Genomic DNA, 24,584 nt, shown 5'->3' with positions numbered 1-24,584 from the left:
GTCAACTAATTCCTAAGAAGCAGCAGCTGGACCTTCCCGATGGCTTTACTACGTAGCATCTGTGGGGCAGCTCAGACGGCCAGGCCTCAGGACACAGTCAGAGCGTGACGGTGCTCCAGTCCTCAGTGTGTCCGTCGGCAGGAAAAGCGCTCAGAGCGCCATGCTGACCAATCTCCGATCACAAAACGATGCGTGCACGGGAGCAGCAACGTGCAAACACGTCCGCCTTTGGACAATGCCTGGAAGGTGGCAGGAGGGTTGCTACACGCAGGGTGGGAACGGGGTTTTGCTCTCTCTTTTTCCTTTCTCTTCAGTGCTGCCATAGGCTGACTTCGCATTTGCTCCCAAAGGAAAGAGACTCTGCCTGCTTTGGGCGTCCGCTGTCTGGGACCTCCCAGCTCACTTCCTTCTTTCCCCCGCCCATTCTGACGTCCCAACCCACGCACGCAGGAGCACACGCTCACACGCACACCGTCACACGCACACGTTTGCGCACGCTCACGCACGCCCAAACGCACGCCCGCTCACGTGCACCTCCTAGCACCTCTGTTCTCCCAGCCACTGGCATCCACAGTGTTTGCTCCAGAACGAGAGGCGGGGACAGCCCTAACCCCTTCCACCCACCCGCCAACCCTGCCAAAGCTGAGTTTTCTGGCCTGAGCCGAATTGTGCCCTTCTGGGCATCGCCCAGGCCAGGCCTTCCCAGGACGTTGACGCAGGATGCCCTTGTCCAGTGCAGCACCTACTTCCACCCTGGCTCCCCCGGGAACCTCTGCCTCGTCGGCCACCGAGCATCTGTATACACTAGAGCTGCCTTTTCCCATCTCTAAGTTTCCGGAAGATTCCGTTCGTCGCTTCAGGTTAAGCGGAAAGGTACCAAGCATGCCTAGTGGCATCACCGCGTGTCTCTCCCCCCCCCCCCCCCACCATGTCCCTCACGCCCGGGTGCTCCCTTCCTGACGGTGCTGACCCTCGGAAGACCCAGGACAGTCCCCAGTGGCTGGAGTAAAATCCACCCGATGGGCGTCTGGGCGCTTCCTTGATGGGTGACCCGGGCAAATCACTACGCCTCAGTCTTTTTCCTTTACAATCTTGAAAGAGTTGAGCCAGGAGATTTGTAAGATCCCTCCTGGCTCTGGTTCCATCACTCGTGACCCATGAATCCTTCTCATTAGTTCTATTTTGGGATCCATCGCAGCGCTGTGCCATGTGATGGCTGCTGCTGCCCAGGGAGGGGCTCAGATGCTCTCGGGGCAGCAGAGTCAGGAGCTTGAGCTCCTGCCTCCTGGAGACCCGGGCTCCGGGGCGCAGTTTCCCTACAAGGGATGGTTATTGGTTTCGGCATCTGAGCACAGAGCGAACGCACAGGACTCAGGCTCTGCTTGTGGATGAAAAGCTCATGTTTGTGGAACCACTGAGGGCTCTGGTGATGTAGGGCCAGACTTCAGGACGCAGGCGAGGAAAGGAGCCTTCTTCTTCTCCTACTCGAGGCAACGGAGAGGACCGTTCGCCCAGATTTGGGGAGCCCAGGCGAAAAGCGTTGAAGATGTTGGGGAAGATGGGGGTTCAGCAAAGCCTGCGATGGACGGAACAGGGTGTTTTGCGGATGGATCACAGTTCCAGAAAACAGCATAAAGACCATGGAAAACTTTCTTTAAGGACCTGCCTCTTCCTTTGTTTTGTGGTGAGTACCATCCGGCGAGCTGGGTACCCAAGCCAAGCCTGTGACAGAGACAAAGGAGGAGGTTGTAAAAGGGGACTCCGGGAGCACAGAGTCACGATCGCCTGACAGGTGGGTCCTGGGTCTTCCGAGGGTCAGCACCTTCAGGAAGGGAGCACCCGGGCGTGAGGGACATGGGGGGGAGACAGCACAGGAGACCCCCGGAGAGGCCGGGTGAGAGAGGCCGTCAAGGAGGTACCACTCGCTTATGCACACACGTTCTCCACTGAGGAAAACCAGGCTGCTAAGGACACACGGTGACGAGTCTCAAGAACGGGGCCGTCACGGGCGGAGCTGTGCGCCAGGCTCCGTAGGCAATAAGACCCAGCGCGTTCAGTGCTAAATGTTTCAGAAAGGAGACCGGAAACCCCTGCCCGGCGGGTGCCCGGCACTCAACTGAGGGAGCGTTCTCACCGAGTAACTGTCTACTGACTGACCCCTTCCCTGGGGAGGAGACCCCGGACAGACACGCGCTGCGATGAGAAAACCGTTCAGGCTGGCTGCAGGGTGAGGTTGTCACCGAAGTGGTCGAAGGTTGGCAGGGTCTGTCCCTGGAGATCGGGAAGGATGGGATCAAGGAGCCCCTGACACGCACGTCCCACCCGGGGCAGGGAGCCAGCCTGAACGAGTGACCGGTAACCTGACAACACGACACAGACCTCTGTGGCCTCTTTTTTGAGTCCCTTTTCCACATTGTGGGCTCGTGGGATGGACACCCAGAGCCGAGGGTCCTTCCCGCTCAGCCCAGGGAGAAGGGGCTCCCACAGGACAGATGGAACCAGCCAGGGAGGGACCCCACTTCAAACAGGGAAGTTAAGAACCAGAAAAACCATCGGAGCTGTGGTTGCCGGGGGCACAGACTGGGGACTGACTGGGAGAGCAGCATTGGGAAATTCTCCGGGGCCGCGGGAGAGTTCCCTATCCTGACAGGGGTGTGTGTGCTTTCCAAATTCATCAGGCGTGCACGTAAGATACGTGAGGGAAGTTTTAAATAGATATTTGAAAATAAAGAAACGGTGGGGGAGATTATTTAGAAATATTCCTGCGTGGGGGCGCCTGGGTGGTTCAGTCGGTTAAGCGTCCGACTCTTGGTTTCAGCTTGGGTCTTGACCTCACGGTTTGTGAGTTCGAGCCCCGCCTTGGGCTCTGCGTTGACCGTGCGGAACCTGCTTGGGATTCTGTCTCTCCCTTTCCCTCTGTTCCTCCCCTGCTCTCTCTCTCTCTCTCTCTCAAAGTAAAGAAACATTAAAAAAAAAGAAAAAGAAAAATAAATATTCCTGCATGGTCCATACTTCGAAAAGGAAAGAGTATGTCCTCAGGCTACAGTGCCAACCTGGACAGGGAGACCTGACAGGTAACTGGCAGAAAATGCGAGAAGACCCAGATTCGAGACCCGGGCGTGCAGGCCACTCGTTATCAACCACCGTCTCTCGCTCTCTGTACCTCTGGCCTAGTCTATAGACTAAAGGAGTTTTACAAGGAGGCAGCTACACTCTGGTGATCGGAGACTCTCTGTCCCCGCTTTCCGAGACAGGGGCTGACCGGATGAGCCCTGGGTGTGGCCTGATCTGGGGATTCTTCTGATCTGAATCTCTTCCACATGTGTGGTGTCAGCCGGGCGCGGGGAGGGGAGGGCCGGGCAATCCGAAACCTCCAGGAAGTTCAGCTTCGCTGGTGCTAAAATTAGAAGCAGGCTGCAGCTTACATCAAGGTCATTCCTCGCCCGGGCCTCTCCGTGAACTGACTTTTCCCTCTGCCCGGTGCCCTGCAAACGCTCACGATTACAGCGGCCCGTGTCACGTGAGCGCCAGATGACCCCGGGCCGGGGACCGAAAGCAGAAAGGGGGGGAGGGGGTGTCTGGTCTCGTGGGGACCCTTTCAGACACGGAGCCGGAGAGCAGGTGAAAGGAACAGGAAGGAAGGAAGCAGGCAAGAGGACAAGGAATGCAGCCCTGGGCCTGGAACGGGGCAGGACGGGGAGGTAGAAGGGCTGCCCAGGTCTACTGGGTCTGTCGTCAGCGTCAGCGCCTTGCTGCTGTCCCCTGAAGACAGCCGTCCATTCCACGTTTAGACGACACTCCCGAAAGAGGGAAGTGAGTTCTCCACAGGTGTCGTCTTGCAGTAATGGCCGAGACCCCCGTGCCCGCCAGGAGAGAGCCGGGGTCCCAACTCTGTCGCCGAGTGACCAGGATCCTGAGTGACTCACCCGAGGGCCGGTGCCTCTTCTCCCTTATCAGCAGAACAGAGATAACGTGTGGGGTGCCGGGAGGATGCGGGGACCGTGGGGGGGGGGGGCGGGGGGGCATGCAGGAGGGCCCCTCGGAGGAGCCCGAGCAGGCTGCCTGACCCAGGTCTCACTGGACACGTGTAGACGATTTCGGGGTCCGCGGGTGTCTGTGGGGCCTGCCTCAGGGATCTTGCACCGCTGGGGGTCTCCCGCTTCCTTCCTCTGGGCCGGCGCGTGGAGAGGGCGTCTGGCCCGTGCCTCCCCTTTCTGGGCCACCACGGAAAGGCGACAGTAGCTCCCTGGGAGCCGCCCTGCCTCGGTATCCCCGCTGTCGCAGCCGTGTCTTCCACCGCGAGGGGCGGACCTGCCCGAGCGCCGTGGCCCCGTGCGGCACGAAGGCACAGCGCCTGACGCCGGGTGGGCGCGCAGTAGGTGCCCAAGACGGTCCTTGTGCGCTCCGGTGGGTGATGAAGAATTTCTAAAAAGTCACTCGATCGGCCAATTCGTTCCTTTGAGGCTGTGGGCTTTCCAGCTGAACGAAAACGTGCGTACTTTCTTTGGGGGACAACACAGTTCGGCGCCCGGGGGCCCGGCCACTCCTCCCCACGAGGCCATTCTCGTCGTCACTGTCAGCAGTAGTGACGACAGCGGCAGGGGCGGGGATGAGATGCTGAGGCGCCGGCAGGGCTCTCGTGTCCTACGGGACGAGACTTAGTCATCAACTGGATCCTGTTGAGCAAGATTCAGGGAACGCGCTGCACAGAACCGCCCTGCCAGGCTGCACCGCGTCCACACCGGGGCCGCCCCGGACGGAGCGACAGCCTGCGCACGGGGAGCGGGTACAGAGCGACGTTTCCCTCCGGCCATCCCGGCTGTCCCTCCTTCCGCCTGACCTCTCCTTTCCTGTGGCCACCTGCCGCTGAGGACAGCGGGAAGTGGCTCTTTGCCAATCTTGCCGGATGTGTGCAGGCCTGGGGTGGGCACCGGGACCTCCATTCTGGGGTCTCTCCCAACCTGGAGAGAAGGGGACGGGCCTCTGGAGTCGGGTGAGTGACAGGGACGAGCTGGCATTTCAGGAGCTGCTGTAGTGGCAAAAGGCACGAAAAGAGAGAAAAGACAGAGACGGTTCCTTCTGGACATAAAAATCTGAGGCTGAGAACCCTGGAGGGAGCTCAGCGGTTGACTCATGGGGGGCATGGCTGTTCCTCGGGCACGTTTGAGGCCCCACAGGGGTCTTTTCCGTGGAGACGAGTGACCCACTGGATCTCCTCAGTGGTAGGCACGGAAGAGAGCGCTTACGCTCGGGTTTCTGTCCCTGGGCCTCCATGCTTCCCAGTGTAGGTAAGGAGGTCAGTTGAGATGGTCAGTGGCCACCTCTCTCCTGCCTGTGGAGCTCACAGTTGGACAGCCCAGGGCTCCCATATTCCGGTTCAGCCCCACCTGTGGGACTAGACGTCTTCGTCTGCCACCTTGGTTGTCCCAGCGCTCGGTCGTGAGCCAGACCTGGGGCCTGGTGTTTCTCTCACGAACTAACTGTCTTTCCTCAAGTCTTTTTCATTGCCTATCATGACATCTGTGAGGCTCCCACACCTCTTCCGAGTCTGATGAGCAATGGATCCCTTGACATCATTCAGCATGGGGTCCCATGGGGGACAGACACTGGTTGTACTTGAACACAGAGCCCTGCTTGCCTCAGTGGGTACCAGCCCCTCTGCGGTCTGCCCCTTGAAGGGTGACCCTTGTCCCAGCTCCAGGACACCCCTCGCTGGGGCACGCTGGCCACCACCATCTCCGGGATGAACCTAGATGTGGTCTTTGGGATCTGATATTAAACAGACTCACACCAACGTTTCTTCCTCCGATGTTCTCAAGGTCTCTACAGCTGCGGAGAAAGCCCTGGATATGGGCCACGTGGTCTCATTTCCTTGCAGAAATCCCTGGTCTCCAAGCCGCGGTCGAACACAAGAATTGCCCTTCTGAAGACATCTGGGTGCTTTTGCAAAAAGCTCGTTGGAGATGCTGCTGTGTTACCTCATGTCTGTTATGTAAGGGCTTGCTTGATAAATTTCTCCTTGAACACGGTGCCAGGAAAAATTTCTCTTTCCAATCTGAGTCCAAAGTCATTGTCCAACGAAAAGTACATGAGCCAGCCTGTTTCCCCTTCATCCAGGAAATTCAGAGATAAATCCAGCGTTCGGCTGTAGTAAACAGCTCATCGCAGGTGGTTCGAGACCTAGTGTTTCTCTCTTACCCTCCCTTGTCCTTCTGTGAGTTTTGTTCAGCTGGTCAAATTTCCTTAGAAGTTTTGGGACGTTTTGGGAAAGAGTGAGATGCACCCCCCCGCAGAGACACTCAACGCACACACGCACATGTGCAAGGCACAGACGTCCCCACTTCTTACCGTCACCCCCGCCACGTCCCCGGTCCGGGCTGCGCGCCGGGTGGCCACGCTGCCCTGAGCGGCTTGCGGTTGGCCGACGGGGCAGATAGGCCGACGGAGAACGGACCTGAAGGTGAGGGACGGCCGGGTCCGCGCCGAAACCAGGCGGCGGGGGGAGAGGCTGGCAGCGTTCAGAAGTAGACGTGGGACGTCAGCACGGGGAAGACTTCTTGGAAGAAAGGGAGGCTCGCGGGGAAGGGCGGGACAGATTTCGAAGGCAGAAACGGAGGAGGAACACTGCTGACGGGGGAACAGTTTGCACAAAGGCTCATGAAGGGAAAAATACACTGCCCTGCGCGTTTGGCAAAAACATTGGGAACCTAGTTCAGCTGGCAGGCCAGACACGTGGCGGAGGCACCGGGAGCTGAGGATACCGTTCTTGTACTCTGCAATCTGGAAGCGGAATCGGGCCCGATCTATCCTTTTGCCCAACCACCCTATGAAGCAGGCAGAGCAAAACTGATTGTGCCCTCATTGGGGTCAGGGGCTGGGGCTACGGACCCGTTAAGTCACTTGTTCGCAGAGACCCCGCGGAAGCGAGAAACCCGGGGTCCCACACCCAAACCTGGCTCTGGTTTCCCCGCCTTGTTCCATCTCTGGAAACGCCGGAGGAAGGGGTTCGCGGGGTCGGGCTAGGGGGGCCCACCTCGGAGATGAGATTCAGAGGTTTGCTTTGCGTTTCCTTCAGGGGCGGGCGGGGTGCTGGTGAGAATCGAAGGGAGGAGCCCCCGGGTGCAGTCGCAGCCCAGGTCCCCTAAGAACGCCCGCACACGGGTGGATCTCTGCGCGGCCGGCTTCTCTGTTCCTTTTCTGCTGCAAAAGAGGAACAATGAGGGAGTGAGGGGTGAGCAGTGATGTTTATCGTTCCAGCTCTGAACTTTCAAATGCTGGAATCCCCCGGGTTGGGAAGGGTGGGTGTGGTCACTTCCCACCATTGCCAAGGCGGACCTGCGGCGGCCCCCCTGGGGAAGAGGGGGTGTGATTTCCTCCCAAATAGGAAATGTATCTCCCGAATGGGGTTCTGCAGAGAGTCATCAAGGACTTATCTCCAGAAGCAGATGACCAGAGAGGGGCCCTGCCCAATCCTTTACCCCAGAGGGAACGAGTTGGCCAGGGGAGGGACCAGCTGAGGACCAGCCAGGAGAGCCCGCTCTCCTTTGTGCAGGAGGAGGGCTTCTCCCTGCCAGACTCTCCCGGGACCTGGGGACCCTCCGAGGGATCCCAGCAGCTCCTCCCAGGACCTCCAGCGTGTTCCAGCCGGAGAAGCGAAGTTAACTTCTGTAATTGAGAGGACAGGGGAATCTGGGTCCTTTCTTCCGACTGGGTCCCGGATCCCTGGGTGATCATCTGAGCTCTTGGAAACCAGGCTCTGGAGATTCAGAAAGCTCCCCCAGTGGCCCCAACCTGCGGGCTGTTTGTTGAGAGGAGGCATCCTCTTAGCGCACTCAGAACATTGCGGCAGGAAGGACCCCTGCCCCTCTTACAGATAAGGGACTCGAAGACGGAGAGACAAAATAGATACTCAGTCAAGCTTATCCATAGTGTCGTGTCAATGTTTCTAAATCCTACTTTATTTCCCTGTGCTGCCCTCATCCTCCTTGGCCTGTCATATTTCTAAAGGGTTTTTCCTTTTATTTGCACAAGTAATTGACTTCTCCGCACCCATTTTGTCACTTAGGAAGTGGGGGTGATCTTGGCCGCGGACGAGTGCAGGATTCAAGTACCTACAGCAGTGGGAGTGTGGGGTGGAAAGCACTTTGCAAACATTTGAGAGAAGCTGTCGTGAGGGGGGAGAAAATCTCCCATTTTAAATTCTTCCACCTCAGCCGGCTTTCCAGGTTTTGGGTATAAGTCTGGGATTTTTTTTTTTTTTTTTTGGACGAGGTTTAATAATGCTCATTATTAAGAAGTCCTTTTTTCTTCAAGAGTTATTGAAGTGGGTGATTTTGTCAGCGTCTGTCCCTGGGATTATTATGTCTGATCCTGTTCCCAAAGTATTCCCACGCTTCTGCAATATACGTATTTTCCGCATTTATACAGAGCAAGTCCTTCCATAATTCAGTCTCCCTATTACTGAGTGCTTTAACTTGGTTTACAGCCCATTTGCCCAATATTGTCAAGGAAAGTTACCTAAGAGACATGTTCTGCGCTGACTTATGCCTTAGAATGTCTTTCTACTGCTTGAACCACAAACACCAACTTGCTGGGCTCTGAAGTCTCACTTTGCCCACCTCGCCCCTCAGAGTTTCCTTGAGGCTGGTTTCATTGCTTTTCCCTCGCCCCTGATGTTTATATGCCTAGATGAGGGTAGGCGTCTCCCTTTATCCTTGAGATTAAAAAAAAATGTCTCCACTTTTTATCTCTTAAAAGTTCTCACTCTTAACAAAAACAGGTTTGACCTGGCCAGATAACTACCCCCCAAACATTCATGCGAGATCTCCTTGGGAGGTCCTAGAGGTGGGTAGTGCCTTCTTTCCCTCCTCCCGGGGTTGAGGGCTGGCTGTCACGTCTGTGCTCACACCTCAGGGATCTGGCTACCATCTTGGTTGGCTTGAGGAAGGAGTCCAGAAAATCCCTAGGTCTGTGTGTTTTGTTTTTCATGATGCTACTTGACCGGGGCAAGCATTCCATGATCAAATTTCTGATCAAGTTGGCTTTCCTTTTGTGAATAGGTCCAGCTGGCATTGGCAGCCATAACATTTAACCACCTGTCCCAGCCAATCAGAAAGAAGCAGAGGTCGTTATGGGGGCAGAGGTGTTAGGGACCCCCTCTTGTGCCAAGTCTTTATCCTTAGTTGTTGAGGAATGGTGGTGGTGGAGGGGGATGATGTTGGGTGACCTGAGAGGGAGGGACTGGGGAAGCCATTGTAGCAGAGGGACACTGAGGCAGTTCGGGGGCCACAGTGTTTGTAACCGGTGTAGAAGCCGATCGTCCAATGAAGGCAGAATAGCCATGCCAGTGCATGTCCAGACTCCAGCGTCGGGGGCCATTCGTCTGGTCTGTGCCCCACGTTCTCCATCAGTACGTCTGCTTGCTCGTGGTCCAATTGGCAAGGATGTTTTGCAAGGCCACTTGAACGTCAATGGCGTCCTTCAAAGCCAGGAGAAGGACAGACAACGACAGCACGTTTTCCAGGCATCTCAGCAGGTGCCTGAGGGACTCCCCTCCCCACACTGCTGCACGTTGCTCCCTCCTCTCCCCCTCCCCGGTGAAAGGTACAGCTCTGGGGGTACTCTGGGGGATGGTAACCACCATATGCGTATTGAACCGAGATCGGCATTTAACTGCTACTAAATCTCATCACCCCCTAGAACCGAGCCAGAGAACGGCTCTATCACAAGGCAGCCAAACTGTTAGGAGAAAAGAGCCAAGATGTACAGATCCATCGGCACAAACAGCGACGGTACTTAGAATATTCTTGCACGGGGTCGGGGGTCGGGGGGGGGGGCGGTCAGGAAAACAGTGGCCGTGATCTTGGCACCTGAGGCGTGGGGTGAGATTGGGTCTGGAAAGGGGGTAGGACTAGGCCACAGCCAGGTTCTCTCGGCCAGCTCCCGGGCAAGGCCTCCTTCGGGGAACATGGGAGGCAATGGTCTGGAGAGTGTAGTGCAGAACTGGCTCACAATCATGTAGACATTTGGATTGCTTCTGGAGAGAGCGGCTGCTGTATTTGGCAGGCAAACCCAAAGGAAGACCGGCTTAGCTTGAAGATAACCTTGAGACCCAGGGCCGATGGGCCAGGGCAGGTGACGGGGCAAGAAACACAGATGGCGTTGGGTCGTTACCCTGGGTATTAATTTAGAAGGCAAGAACTTGATCGATGGGATTGACCGCAAGAGGTTCATGCTACGGGCATGGAGCATCCCAAGGGGTGGGAATAAAGGAGGGTATTGAGGGGGCGCCGGACAGACCCTTAGGGAGGTGCTCGGACTGCAAGGCTAAGTATTGCAGGCCACTGCGGGCCCGGCAGCCGGAGGAAGGAAGGACGGAGGAAGCCTGTCGTGATGGTGACGATGACGACGGTGCTGATGACAGATGACATCTATTGAGCACCTGGTGCAAGGAGCCTGACGCCATGAAAATCCACGCACCCACATACTTGCTGCAGCAAGGGAACAAAGCTGGTGGTATCACCATCCCCATTTTATAGACGAGAAAAGCGAGGCACAGAGAAGAGCAAAAACCTGCTCAAAACACACAGCAAGCGCGCGGTGGAATCAGGTTCTTTCCCGTGGGTGGAGAGCGAGCCAGCAGACTCCCAATAGAGTCGCAGAAGTCAGGATTCTTCCGCGACACAGGGAAAATAGCAGATTTCAGCACGAGGAACGGGAACTGGTTCGGTCGAACGCTGCCAGGAGGCGTCCACAGGCAGGAGATTTTAGCCAACTCCCTCGCCCAGTTTTTCACTTTCCACGAATGCAAAGAAGCCGGGGTGGCATCCGGAAAGGCACGGCAGCAGGCCGGGGGCTGGCGGGGGCTCTGCTCCGAGACCCCTAGCAAGCCTTGCTGGCTGACGCAGGCCTAACGGGACAGAGGTGGGCAGAAGTGCCAGCCCCTACTTGAGAGACAGTGGGGACCCAGGACTGCCTGGTGGAGGAGGTAGGTTGAGATGAAGTTCAAGGTCTCGCCACAGTAAGTGTGGAGAGACGGGCACCACATGGCAAACTGGAACTCTTCCTCGGAGGGCCCGTCCTCGGGGTAGGTCGGTCGTGTCGTTTAGAAAAGCGTTGCAGATCAAGGGCTCTGGCTGGCTCGAGTCACACCCCATCAGGGCCAGTCCTGTGCAGCTGCTCTAGATTCCTCCCACCGAGCAGCTGTCCTGAACGCAGAGCCCTTTCCACTGGGGTTGGCAAGGCCACCGGCAAAGGCCCAAGAACAGAAGGGGTGGAGACACTTGCCAGGCAGACTTGGGCAGGAGGTCATTTCCACCTTATCCTGCAACAGGCGACTGGGCCATGATCCTGGACAGAACTTACGGGGCAGGTGCATGTTGGGGAAGCTGGAGTTTCTGGACAAGGTGTGAGAGGCAAATAGTGGGCATGGTTGTATAAGGTCTGGTAGGAGTCGCTGAGTCCAGACTGTGCCGGAATTTCAGACATGCTGTTGCCAAGAGGCTGGGAGTTGAGTTCAGCCCTGCTCCCTACTCCTGCTTCAATCGCCAACCAGCTCTTGAGGTCAGATAGGGGCCGAGGACGATGGGAACCGGTTGTCTGTCTCCCGCGAGGGTGGGGTGAGGAAATGAGGCTAGATAGCCCTCATCTGGGAAGTCTCAAGATGTAGGAGACACACAAAGGGAAGCTAGCAGCCACAAGGGAGGTGTCCTCTCCCACGAGTGGACCTTACGCTGTGCCAAAGGGACGCAGCACCCGTGAGTTACAAGGCACGAGTCTAATCGTCTGTGGAATGTTCTAGAATGATTGATTGCGTTTGGAGATCACACACTGAGGAACCATCAAAAAGAATTCTTTCAAAATGTCTTTATACCTAAATCTTAACACTCTTCCGATCTGGAAGTCTGGAAAAGTCAAAACCTACTGAGAGGATTCACTACGAACTCTAGAGTTCTCTGTGTCCCCAAGTCACAAGGGGTCGGTGGTTCTCAGTGTCAGGTGTAAGGTGTCATTAAATGTTGAATTCCAAGGTGGCTTGGGTTTGTGGACCGGCTGGACGGCTGCTCACCATGAATAAAACAGTGGCACCCGGGGTGTCCACCAGCCTATGTGAGGGGTCCAGATGGGTTATCTGTCGGGTTGGGTGTGGAAGAGTGATAGGAGGTCTAAGCAAGATGGCGGCAGCTTGTGTTGATGTCATCTGCTTCTTCTCTTGGCATCTGAACACCATCAGTAAAGTCACTAAAGTCACAAGTCAGATTTAGCATATACACATATATATGCACACATGCATATATATGTATATATTTAGCAAATGTATGCATATATATACACAGACATATATATACATAGAAATATATATACATAGAAATGTATATATATATACATACATGGATACATGTATGTGTATATATATCTACACAACCCGCTTCCCCCCCTCCCCCCTCCCCCGACAAAGCAGGGCAGAAGTGAGAAAACAGAGTCAGGAACCCAGAAGCAAGAAAACAGAGTCAGGGACCCAGAAGCATTTTCACACCCAGATGCAGTTTTGCTTAGGGCCTGATCCCTCTAAGAACTATAAATAAATAATGTGTCTTTAAATGTTCCTTCGCAGAACTTTATTCTCTGCCCATGACCGCGGCAGTCTTCTCGGCATTGACTTACTGGACCGCTACGACATCCTTGGGAGACCGATGTTTATCTCATAATTTTGCAGAGGAGGGTGCTGAAGCTTTGAGACGGAAGTGGCTTACGCTCACAGTGTGCTGGGATTGGAACCCAGCTCCATTTACCTGCAGAGCCCTTCAGCTCACCCACTCCTTGCTGCTCTGTCTTCTGCAGACAGCTGTTGTGGCTTGAAGAATACGGATAGAATAAACTGTAGGATTTCTTTCCTGCATCGGAGAATCACCAGATTATCTTTGTGCCTTCCGGCCACCCACCGCTGGACACATAGGTTGTCACAGACTGAGTGTCTATGTCCCCTCAAAATTCATATGCTGAAGCCCTAACCCCAGTGGGATGGGACTCGGAGGTGGGGTCTTGCAGAGATAATTAGCTATGCACGAGGCCACGAGGGTGGAGCTCCAACATAGGATTAGTGTCCTTAGAAGAAGAGACACCAGAGGTTCCCCTCCCTGCCACGTGAGGACATAGCAAGGGGACAGCCGTCTCCAAGTCGGGAGGAGGGCTCTCACCAGGAGCCAAACCTGTCTGCATCTTGATCTTGAACTTCCCAGGCGCAAGAACTATGAGAAATTAATTTCAGTTGCTTGACCCATGCTACTTTGTGATAGCAGCCCAAGCTAGTAGGTAAGTTTCTATATTTGTCTTACAAACACAGCTTTATTGTTTTCAAAAAAGAAGTGTTGCAAAAAATTTAAGTGGCATGAAACAAAGGCACACTAAGGAGAAACCATTCCGGATTCCACTACCCAGAGACTATCACCAAGATGGATTTGCCAGACATTTGCCCAGGCATCCTTCTGGGCTTCCATACATGGGTATCAATTTGCATAACATTTTACAGGGATCACATCCCAGTGAAACAAAGTACCGCCAGCCGGGGAACGACCAGGGGAGTTTGCTCTCACACGGCTGAGGCTGCAGGTCTGAGATCAAGGTCTTAAAGGGCGGGTTCGTCCCGGAGGCTCGGAGGCGGGTATGCTTCACTCCTCTGTCTCAGCTTCTAGAGGTTTCTGACAATCCTCTGTGTCCCTGCACGGAGAACTCTGTCTCCCTCCTCGCGTGGCATATTCCCTGTGTGTTCGTAGCTGAATTTCCCTTTTCTTATAGGGACACAAGTCATTGGATTAGGACCCTCCCTAATCCCATATGACCTCACTTTAACTTGATTACATCTCCAGAGACCCTATATGTAAACAATGTCACACTCATAGAAACCAGGTAAACGTGTGTTTTTTTGGGGGGGGGGGGATGGCTTTCCATCCAGTACACCTGGCCATCTCTATGTAAATACATGTAGACACCCATTTTTTTAAAGGGCAGGATAATATTTCATGGGAGAGCTATATTATAATCTCTATGGATTTACATCTAGATTATTTTATTTTATCTTTGGGCTATTTTTTAGCATCTGTGTGATATACACCCTTGTACTTGGACTTTATGATTGTGTATTCTTAGAGAAAAACTACCAATAGGGTTGGTGATCCAAAGGGCTTGGACTTTTATTATCTTGACGTCTGTTGACCCCCAAGGAGGATGGTCCCAGCAATGGCTGAGTGGGGTCAGAGTCTGCAAGGGGTTCTTCTGTTACACACCAACTGGGATAGTTTCCCGAGGATTTCCAGAGCCTCACCGGAAGCCCATTTCAAGGCCACAGGAGACTTCTGGATCTGACGCATGGCAGGCATTGAAAGAGTTTTATCAAGTGAATATGGGTGTTTATGAAAACAGCGTTTTTTCCCCAGCAAAAAACAAATAGTTTATTTGAGTGCCACACTGAGCAGAGAGAGGAGATTTCTGCGTGTTCCGCAGTGATTCTTCCTCGGATGCCAAATGCATGGGGGCTGGGGTTGGGGAGCAGGTGCTTCGGCGGTCTGTTCTGGCACTGTCGTGGCGGGGCCCGTAACCACCGTCTGCATGAATGTCTGGTCAAGGGAACAGCTCTGGCAGTAGGCTGTGCTGTGACATTGGTTCACAAGCCTGGGGTCGGACCAGGACGGCAGCGGCCGACACCCATCGAGGGCTCTGTGCGGCTTTCAGACCGGATGGGGTCATGATCCCTGCCCCAAGGCACCCACCCATCTTATGGGAACAGAGGAATCCGCTTATCAGACAAAACCCGGTCACCTTCTGCTCCCAGACCCAGGGGGAGGGAGTGAGCCTCGGTTTGTGGGCACGGGTGGAGGGGGTGCGTGAGCCCGGGGAGCTCAGAAGGCAGCCGTGCATAGGAACGTCACTCCAGAAGCTTGGGGACGGATGTAGAACAGCAGTTCGCCTGGGACAAGCCAGAGAGGGTTTTCTGCCTGCCCTGGGTTCAGATCGTGCTCTGAGTACGAGAGGAAGAAGATAGCATCCTTCCCCCATGGTGTGGGGAAACTGAGGCTTGCCTAATGCTGAAGCGTCCACGTGAGCCCCGAGTGGACAGGTGTTCAAAGGCTGTCAGCAGATGGGAAGTTGTCGAGTCCCCGTGCAGACACTCTCAGTGTTTACTCAGCAGCTGGGTATTTTCAGGGACTAACATTTCTGTCCATGACTGGGGCAAGATGCTGGTACAGGACCGGGCCATGTCTGGTCCCAAGAGAGCTGGAAAGGAAGAATATTACGAAGCCGCTCACTGATGTAATGTGTATTCTGAGCACCTGCTCTGTCAGGCACTGTGCTAAGGACGTGCCACGGAAACAAAGACCGCTGTCCCCCCGGGGCTCACATTCGTCCAAATCGCTCGTTGCTAAGAAAGCTTGCGTACATTTGGGACTGTAGAGAAAATACAAAGTTCCATGAGAGCCCAAGGTGGGGACCTGGCTTAATGCGGTCTGGGGATGCTGTCGGGGAGGTGGCCTTGGGGTCAGTCTTGATGAATGGGTAGATACTGCACAGAGAAGGTGCATCTTGAGTAAGGACATCCAAGTCGAGGAAACATCAAAGCCGGAAAAGCGTTGTGCTGGGGACCTCAAATATTTGGACACTCTTGGAATCTAATAGGAAACGTGTTACCACAAGACTGTTGCAGTGGATAATGGCTCATGAGGCTTTTGACATGTGGCTGGCTCTCAACGTCAGTGTTCGTCATTTGGAGGGAAGATGCATTCTAATTTCTAGAAGCCCTGCTCAACATCTCCCTTTGGGAACATTTGTAAACCGGGTCTCCTGTCCCGAGCCCATAGACTCTCTCACCCTGGTGTCATTGGTACAGACAGAAAGCTGTACTCAAGACCAGCCACACGAGGGCACAATTGCCCCACGATGGACTCAAAGTCCCCCCCAAGAAAGGTCAGGAGAGACCTTGTCCTCAAAAGCTCTTCTTCCCCACGACAGTGACCAAGGAGTGCATGAAACTGTCCCACCTGATTCTATTAAAGCCACCGACATCTGCTGAGTGAGGTGCTTGGAGGAATTTGGGCGGAAAACCGGCTCCCATTCTCAATCCTAGGGTCTCCGCCCCCCGAAACATTCTGTCTACGATTCCTGCCGCTGTGATGCAGATCAGAGCTTCCGTTTAGGTAGGTGTGGACTAGCACCGGGCCAGTGCTCTCAGAGTATTTTTTGTTTATGATTACAACAAAATGCAGGCTCATACAGAACGCCTGATGTCCCCTCCCCACCAGCTCCATGTATCAGGATCCTAAATGTATATAGATTATATACTTATAGATTATACACGCATATGATTCCATATAGTATTAGATATTATATTATATAACACACACGCATGTTACACATCTAAATGTACACACACATGATACACACACAAATTTATAAACTATATAGGTTTTTCCCTAGGATACACATTTTTACAAAATAGACGTCTTACATTATAAACTATTTTGCGATCCTGTTTTTGTCTAATATATGGTGAAAAGTCCCCAGATCGTTAAATAATGTTCTTTAAAAAATTTTTTTTTAACGTTTATTTATTTTTGAGAGAGAGAGAGAGAGAGAGAGAGAGAGAGAGAGAGAGAGAGCCCGAAGAGGAGAGGGAGACACAGAATCTGAAACAGGCTCCAGGCTCTGAGCTGTCAGCATAGAGCCCGATGCGGGGCTTGAACTCACAAATTGCGAGATCATGACCTGAGCTGAACTCGGTCACTTAACCGGCTGAGCCACCTGGGTGCCCCAATAATGTTCTTATATCATGATTTTTAATAGCTGCATAACTTTCCAAAACATAAATGCTCCACAATTTACTGAAACAACCCATTAGTATTGGATATTTGGGTTGTGTTTTTTTGCAAATTGTTTTTTCTATTAAAGGACACATCTCCTTGGTTTCATATGGTTGAAGTGGAATTGAGAGATACAGGCACTTAATTTTAAGGCGTTTGATATCATAATGCAAAACTGCCTTCCGGAATCATTACCGTGGTTTCCTGTCTCAACAGCTGCGGATAAAAGGGCTTCCCGGATATTCTCAGGGTATTTGTCAGATGCTGATAAACAGAAGATCCCTGTCCTGGCTGAACTCACCGGGGCGTGGAGTTGCCAGTAATCCTTGGGTGGGTATTTGAAGGTGAGCCTCAGGAACTCAAGGAGGGCCGTGCCTGTAACTTGGGGCTCTAATGGTTGGAGGATTCAGGGAGCCCTGGACTTGGGGTCCGAGCGTCTTGGGGTTCGAGCCACACTATAGCCTGGCACTGGCTTTATGCTTTCGAGAAGTTCAGGTCTCCCCACTGAGCCACAGCTATCACCCCAAGAGCCAGGACGATGATCCCTTTGTAGAGCATGAACTCCCCGCGGGATTTTTTCTTCGTGCTGCAGTTTTTCTTCGTGCTTCGAGGGCATAGAGCCCTCGTACTCAGCGTCGCTGCCATTACTATTTGTGAATTTTGTATCGAGGACACGCTTCAGCTTTCAGCATCTTAGTTGGAACCTTTATAGTCTAATGGAAGAAACGACGAGTTCTGGGTCTTGGCGCCTGCTCTGACAACACTAGCTGTGACCTTAGACACTTATCTTCCCCTGGCTGGGTCTTCGTTTTCCCATGAGCCAAATGAAGTTTCCCTTGAACTTGAAAACTGCAAGTCTGGCAAACAGAAAACTGCTCGGTCGCGCCCCTCCAGAAGGCAGTGTTTGCAAAAGGGTAAGCAGCAGTATCTACCGGGTTTCACGCATCTTCTCATGCATCACCGGAACCACGCGAGATGGGCATTACGATTTCCTCATACTACAGGCGGGGAGACTGAGTCACAGAGAGGTCGTGACTCGGCCCGACAGTCACACAGCCCGTGAGGGGTTGGCTCTGGGACCTGAACTGAGAATGTCTGACTCCGCAGCCTGTGTCTGAAATCACAGAGCTGGCCCCAGAACCTAGAATTATCTTCCAAGCCCTTGTAAGGGCAAAGCCGGAACGAAATGATGTGTGAATAGAAGCGGTGTAGGACCTGTGGTCGCCGTGAGCTTACGCTGGGGCCATACGTTCTGTCTTCTCTCCGTTCTCCCCTCCGCCTCTCTCCCTGCATTCTGTGGTGGGTTTCAGTTCCAGCTCTGATGCGAACTTGGGAATTTCCCAGAACCTCTCTGCACTTCTGTTTCCTTGTTTGTGAAAGGACACACCCTGTCTTTCCCCATCGGATGAACGACACTGGAAAAGCCGCCGTTCTGGGCAAACGTGCATTTGTCCTGATTCCCTCCTGGGTGCGTTTACCCGGTATCTTGGAGGATTTCCTGGAACGAGCTCATTTTCTGTGCCCAGAGTGTTGGAATGGTTGCAATGCCTCCAGAATGACTGGCTTTTGGCTTGCAAAGGTCCCCTCTTTTGACGAGGAAGGCAGGCCGAGGGGCAGGGGGGCACAGGCGAGTGGTCCCGTGGGCGGGGCGCTGAGGGCTGCGAAGAGTTTAAGCCCCCATGGGGCTCGCTGCTGTCAGTGAGGAGCCTGCTTCAGATCCTCTGTCCCCCATCCCCCCCTGCCCCTCCCTCGCTCATGGTCTCTGTCTCAGGAATATATAAACATTTTTTTTTTAAAAAGGGGAAGAAAGTTTGACATAAATTTCTGGTGACTTTAAGAGAGGAATGCTCTTGTAACCTAAATATCAGAGGCATCCCCGCTCTTTGAGATGTGGAACAGGTGGCTCGACGTCCCCCTTCATGCCCCTGGGAAGCCCAAAGTCCTCCCCAGACTTCATGGGTCTCAGGGGACTTCTCCCTCTGGCGCGAGCTGCTTTTCCAGAATGCTCCACCCCGTTGGGAAACTTGCTTTCTTCCTGTTCTTCTAGGCAGGACCACTTGGCTCCTTCCCTCCCCTGCTGTCACACCCAGCCCTGGGTCCACCTTGGTACTTCCAACCCCACCAGCGTGCTGCGTAGAACAGAAGGGTTTCCTCCCAACAGGGTCCGCCCTCTACAGAAGCCAGGATTGTACACGGAAGGAAATTTCTTCTGCTGTCTGGACTTCAGATTACACGCAAGTCTATCACCCAAGAGGTAGCTTGAATGGAGGGGCACTGGCCTTTGGCACAGGGGTGATGAGGAGAAGACGAGAAGAAGGAGTCCCTCGGATCCTTCCCTGTGCCAAATGCTGGGCTCTGTGCTCACGTCCGGCTGGGGAGAGTTAGAGGGGCGCTGGTGGGGGGTCTTTTCTGCAGGGGTCTGGCTCACCCAGGAGGAAAGCAGATGGAGACAAAAAGACCAGAAGACCTCTTTCTGGTCAGACACTACCTCACGCTCTTGGGACAGGACTGGAGATGCCTGATAAGACGAGGCATCAGAAAGTGATTGCGCAGTCGCCCTGCCTAGCTCACGGAAGGACGTTGTTCAGCGGGAAAACACCTGCCGATACCCCTTCGAGGAGTCTGCTCTCACCGGGCCTTCGGCAGCGTGCCTCACACGTGTGCACTTGGTCAGTCATCTCCTCTGACTCAATAGCCACATTAGCATGAGCGTCTCCGTTATCCCCGTGTCCCGAATGCTGAGCACGGGGCTCGGCACACGAGGCATCTGGGTCGGATGAACTGAACGGATTCCCCAACACGCATTTTCCGAGAGGTGACGATAGCCACGTGGGCTCTTTCCTCGTTTGGTTCTGCCTCTGTTCTCGCTGCCGCCACCACACTTACGTGCGCTCATCACGACGCTGTTTCCCGGCTGGGCCTCCTGCCCGCTGCCCGGCCTGTTGGCCCCAAGTCCGTGCAACAGCCTATGGCCCCAGCAAACCCCCCACCAGCTCGACGGGCACACCTCACTCTCCCGCACCGCGCAGATCTCGCATTTCTTACGAACTGAAGCTTTGTGGCCACGCTGTGTCAGGCAAGTCCAAGGGCTGCATTTTCCAGCAGTGTCTGCTCGCTTTGTGTCTCTGTGTTTCATTTTGGTAACTCTCGCCATATTTCCAACGTTCTCTTGACATCATTCTTATATTGGTTATGGTGGTCTGTGCTCAGTAATTGTGACTCACTGAAAGCTCAGATGATGGTTAGCATTTTTTAGCAATAAAGTATTTTTAAATTAAGGTCGGCGTGTTGTTTTTCTTAGACACCATGCTGTTGCGTGATTGATAGGCCACAGTGCGGTGTGAACGTGACTTTTATATGCCCTGGGAAACCAAAAAATTCTTGTGACTCACTTTATTGCAACATTCGCTTTATTGCAGTGTTCTGGAAGGGACTCTACATGTCTCTGAGGTGTGCCTGGCCTCTGCCGGTGGTGGCTTTGACTTCAGGACCTTGCGGTGGCTCTCTGCCACTTATGCAAGAAAATCCCTGTCCCCCACGGTGGTGCCGGGGGCCCCTCACCATCTCCCTCCGTCCATCTTCATTGCCTCATGGTCCTCTCTGGTCCTTTAGATGTTCCCTGAGTCCCTGTTTCTGTGCTGGCTTCATCCTGCTGCCTCCCCAACCCCCACCCCCACCCCCCTCCCCTCATTCTCCCCCCATCCCAACCTTTCCTTGGTTCTTTCAAGAGCATGGCCAAATCCTACCTGTTTTTCATATTATTATGTCATTTGAGCCTCACAAAATCTCTGAGTCCGTCTTAAAGTATTGGTCTTACCAGCTGATTCTTTTAAAAGGCTTCCATGTTTGCAGGGGCACCTGGGGGGCTCAGTCGATTGAGCGTCCCACTTCTGCTCAGGTCATGATCTCACAGTTCGTGGGTTCGAGCCCTGCCTTGGGCTCTGTGCTGACAGCTCGGAGCCTGGAGCCCGCTTCGGATTCTGTGTGTCCCTCTCTCTCTGCCCCTCCCCTGCTCATGCTGTCTCTCAAAAATAAATACACGTTAAAAATATTTTTAAAAGCCTTCCCCGTTGAATTCAGCTGGGGCAATACTGTGTGTCATCACATCTTTGCGGGTTTATGACACCATGATGTCTGAGGTTCCAAGGCAGGCTATTATGAGGACACCCCTCTGACCCGCATTTCCTAAACATACTGACAACAGAGCTCTTCCCCACTCTGATCTATTAACACACTGCAGAGGATCTGGGAAATGCTTCCTGGAGAGTTATCGGGGAGGTAAACCTTAACCTGTTTTTATTGGTGAAAGAACCGAGGCTCCGAGAGAGAAATGCTCACACGAGCAGAGTGAAAGGTGCATCAACCCCGTGATTTTCTTTACTATGCCTTGATGACTTCTGATATTTGTCATCCAGGGAGGACTCGAAAGCTTATCCTTGGGACCCCAGTACTTACTGGCTCCTAAGACTATAACTCAGTTCTCTTTCCTAATAGCTGAACTTTGTCCCACTTCTCTTTTCTAAACATGATCGCATCCAAGTGTTTCTTTGGCTTTTCTTTTCCCGCCAGATGTTTCACAAGTAAGTAACAAAAGGTTCCAATTAAATTTTTCCAAGGGTCTCATCAAAGCATGAAAAGAAATAGCAGATATGTTTTCTGGTATATACCTGGTCTACGTCAAAATCATAGTAACTGGAAAGGGGAAGGAGTGATGGCCTGATTTCAAGGAGATATTTATGGCTAAATAAGAACTGAGCCAATTTTATAGTGGCCAGAAAGGCATGAGTGTATCTCTGTTTTAACCTTAGCTTTGAGGGTTTTGGAGGGTTACGAATGAAAAACGTTAAATAATTGTGTAGAAAATAAGCATTTTCTAATGTTTCAAAAATGAAAGTAAACATTTGGAAAAGTAAGAAAAAAACTTGCATGTTTGTTTAGCATTTTGTTATTATTATTTTTTTAAATGTTTATTTTTGAGAGAGAGGAAGACAGAGTGCAAGTGTGGGGGAGGGGCAGAGAGAGAGGGAGACACAGAATCCAAAGCCGAGCTGTCAGCACAGAGCCCAGCACGGAGCTCGAACTCATGAACCGCGAGAGCATGACCTGAGCTGAAGTCAGACGTTTACCTGACTGAGCCACCCAGGCTCCTTAGCATTTTGTTATTATTATCTGACCTTTAAATCCATCTGTTGTAAGTTGTGAGATGCCCTGTTATGGTACTTTGTTTATCATATTAAGAATCATTGGGGGGGGGGAGTCAGTGCCCTCCTGAATGGTACCCCTGAATGGTGACATCAGAGGGCTGCACACTGCTAGGGGGAGGGGAGACAGGTCTCAATGAGCCAGTCCAACCAAGGTCGCCAAACAATAGGCACCAAGTGTGGAGGGTCATGCACAGAATTGCTATCGCACATTGCCGAAAATGTCTAGCTTCCAACAAAAGATTATGAAACCCGCCAACACAGAGGAAAATGTGAGTCATATTTGGGGGGAAAAGACAGGCTTTGAGAGGGTCCAGATGTTGGACTTATCAGGGAAACTCTCCAAAGTGATTAAGAATATGTTTAGGGGCACCTGGGTGACTCAGTCGGTTAAGCGTCCGACTTCAGCTCATGATCTCACGGTTTGTGAGTTTGAGCCCCGTGTCAGGCTCTATGCCAACAGCTCAGAGCCTGGAGCCTGCTTGGGATTCTGTGTCTCCCTCTCTCTCTGCCCCTCCCCCACTTGCACTCGCTCATACACACACTTTCTCTCTCAAAAGTAAATAAACGTTAAAAAAAAATATGTTCAAAGTACTAAGGGAAACCATATTATAGAATTTAAGGAAGGTATGACATCAATATCTCATCAAATCCATAACACTCATAAAGAAATGATAAAAAAAAGAACCAGGCAGAAATTCTGGAACTGAAAAACATTGTGACCGAAATGAATTCACTGGACAGGTGGAACAGCAGATTTGAGCTGGCGTAAGAAAAAGTAAGCAGAGGGGCACCTGGGTGGCTTAGTCGCTTGAGTGTCTGACTTCAGCTCAGGTCATGATCCCATGGTTCACGAGTTCGAGCCCCGTGTTGGGCTCAGTGCTGACAGCTCAGAGCCTGGAGCCTGCTCCGCTGCTTTGGGTTCTGTGTCTTCTCCCTTTCTTTCTGTCCCTCACCCACTCACACACTCTCTTTCTCAAAAATAAATTAAAAAAAAGAAAAAGAGAACGTAAGCAGACTTGGAGATCAAGCAATAGAAAATGATGCAATCTGAGGGCCAGAGAGGAAAAAGAAGGAAGAACAATGAATGTGGCCATAGAGAAATGTAGGACTTCACGAAGTGCACCCACATTGCGTAATGGGAGTCACAGGAGAAGAGGAGAGGTAAAAAGGAGGAGACAGAAATTCAAAGAAATAATGGCAAATCCCACATTTGATTCAAAAAGAAACCAGTCTACACACTCAGGCAGCTCAGTGCGTTCCAAGAGGGACGAATGCCCGGAGATCCCCCCCCCCCCCAGACCTCAATCAGTGACGAAAGCCAAAGACGCAGAGAGCATCTGGAAAGCAGAGGAGCCCGCACACCAACCTTAGCGATGGCACAGGGACAGCCTGAAGACTGACGGCTGACTTCCCGTTGGAAACAGTGGAGGTCAGCAGGCGGTGAATGAAAGACAAAAGCGTCCCATGGATCGCACATCCGGTCAGCTCCCTTACAGCACAGAGGGCAACCTAAGGAGGTGAGCAGAAGCTGAGAGAACGTGTGGCCAGACCCGCCTTACAAGAAACACAGCGGATGATCAGGTCGCAGTAGCAACGCCAGGCAGCGACCTGTACCTGTTATGCCCAGAATTCGCGATCCCCAAAGACCACCAGGGAGCCGAGTCCGATGCAAAAGCAAAAGAGCCTTTATTCGAGCTAGTTCGAGCTCAGTCCCCTACCTGCACCGGCGCAGTGGTGAGATGCCAGGAGAGAGAGCGAGTTTCAAACGCACAAAGGTTTTATAGGGGTCTAGGGGCAGTTGATGAGATAATGGCTGTGGCCTCAGCCGATTGGCTGGGGAAGGGCCGGAGTCCTCTGACGCAGGTCGCCGGGCGTGTTTTGATTGGGAAGTTTGATCCGGTGAGCGGGAGGTTACTCAAGGGGAGGAGGCGTGGTCTGAGATTTCTGCGATTTTTCTCGGAAAGGGGCCCAGTCGGGGACATAGTCACTCAAGGTGGAGGACACGGAACAAGATGGAGTCGGCTGAGGTAGGTCCGCTCTTTTATACCCACGCGCGATAGCAGGGAGCACCAGCGACAGGGATTGCGTCCATCATCACCCAGTTGTGTCCGTGGCCCAGGTCTTCTCCTGACTCATTTAATTTTTTTTAACGTTTTATTTATTTATTTTTGAGACACGGAGAGACAGAGCATGAACAGGGGAGGGTCAGAGAGAGGGAGACACAGAATCTGAAACAGGCTCCAGGCTCTGAGCCGTCAGCCCAGAGCCCGACGCGGGCTCGAACTCACGGACTGCGAGACCATGACCTGAGCCGAAGTCGGACGCTCAACCGACCCAGGCGCCCCTCCTGAGTCATTTATTTATTTATTTTTTTTAAATTTTTTTTTTCAACGTTTATTTATTTTTGGGACAGAGAGAGACAGAGCATGAATGGGGGAGGGGCAGAGAGAGAGGGAGACACAGAATCGGAAACAGGCTCCAGGCTCTGAGCCATCAGCCCAGAGCCTGACGCGGGGCTCGAACTCCCGGA

At 52.9% G+C, this 24,584-nt stretch overlaps 2 long non-coding RNA genes across 2 annotated transcripts; both read right to left on the bottom strand.

Annotated features, from left to right (window-relative positions):
- Nucleotides 1–1,382: 1,382 nt before the first annotated feature.
- On the bottom strand, nucleotides 1,383–9,767 carry LOC147580501 (uncharacterized). The gene is made up of 2 exons (XR_015252997.1): nucleotides 7,034–9,767; nucleotides 1,383–1,722 (listed from the first exon to the last, which is right to left on the bottom strand). It is a non-coding gene; the product is annotated as an uncharacterized LOC147580501 (long non-coding RNA).
- A 2,892-nt stretch (nucleotides 9,768–12,659) lies between these two features.
- LOC147580500 (uncharacterized) lies at nucleotides 12,660–23,847 on the bottom strand. Its single transcript, XR_015252996.1, has 3 exons — nucleotides 23,773–23,847; nucleotides 23,421–23,563; nucleotides 12,660–15,270 (listed from the first exon to the last, which is right to left on the bottom strand). It is a non-coding gene; the product is annotated as an uncharacterized LOC147580500 (long non-coding RNA).
- Nucleotides 23,848–24,584: the final 737 nt, after the last annotated feature.

The sequence above is a fragment of the Puma concolor genome, chromosome B3, assembly GCF_028749965.1.
Source record: "Puma concolor isolate L17-30 chromosome B3, mPumCon1.1.hap2, whole genome shotgun sequence".
NCBI classification, from domain to species: Eukaryota; Metazoa; Chordata; class Mammalia; order Carnivora; family Felidae; genus Puma; species Puma concolor.
This window is presented reverse-complemented; position numbering and strand designations above follow the sequence as displayed.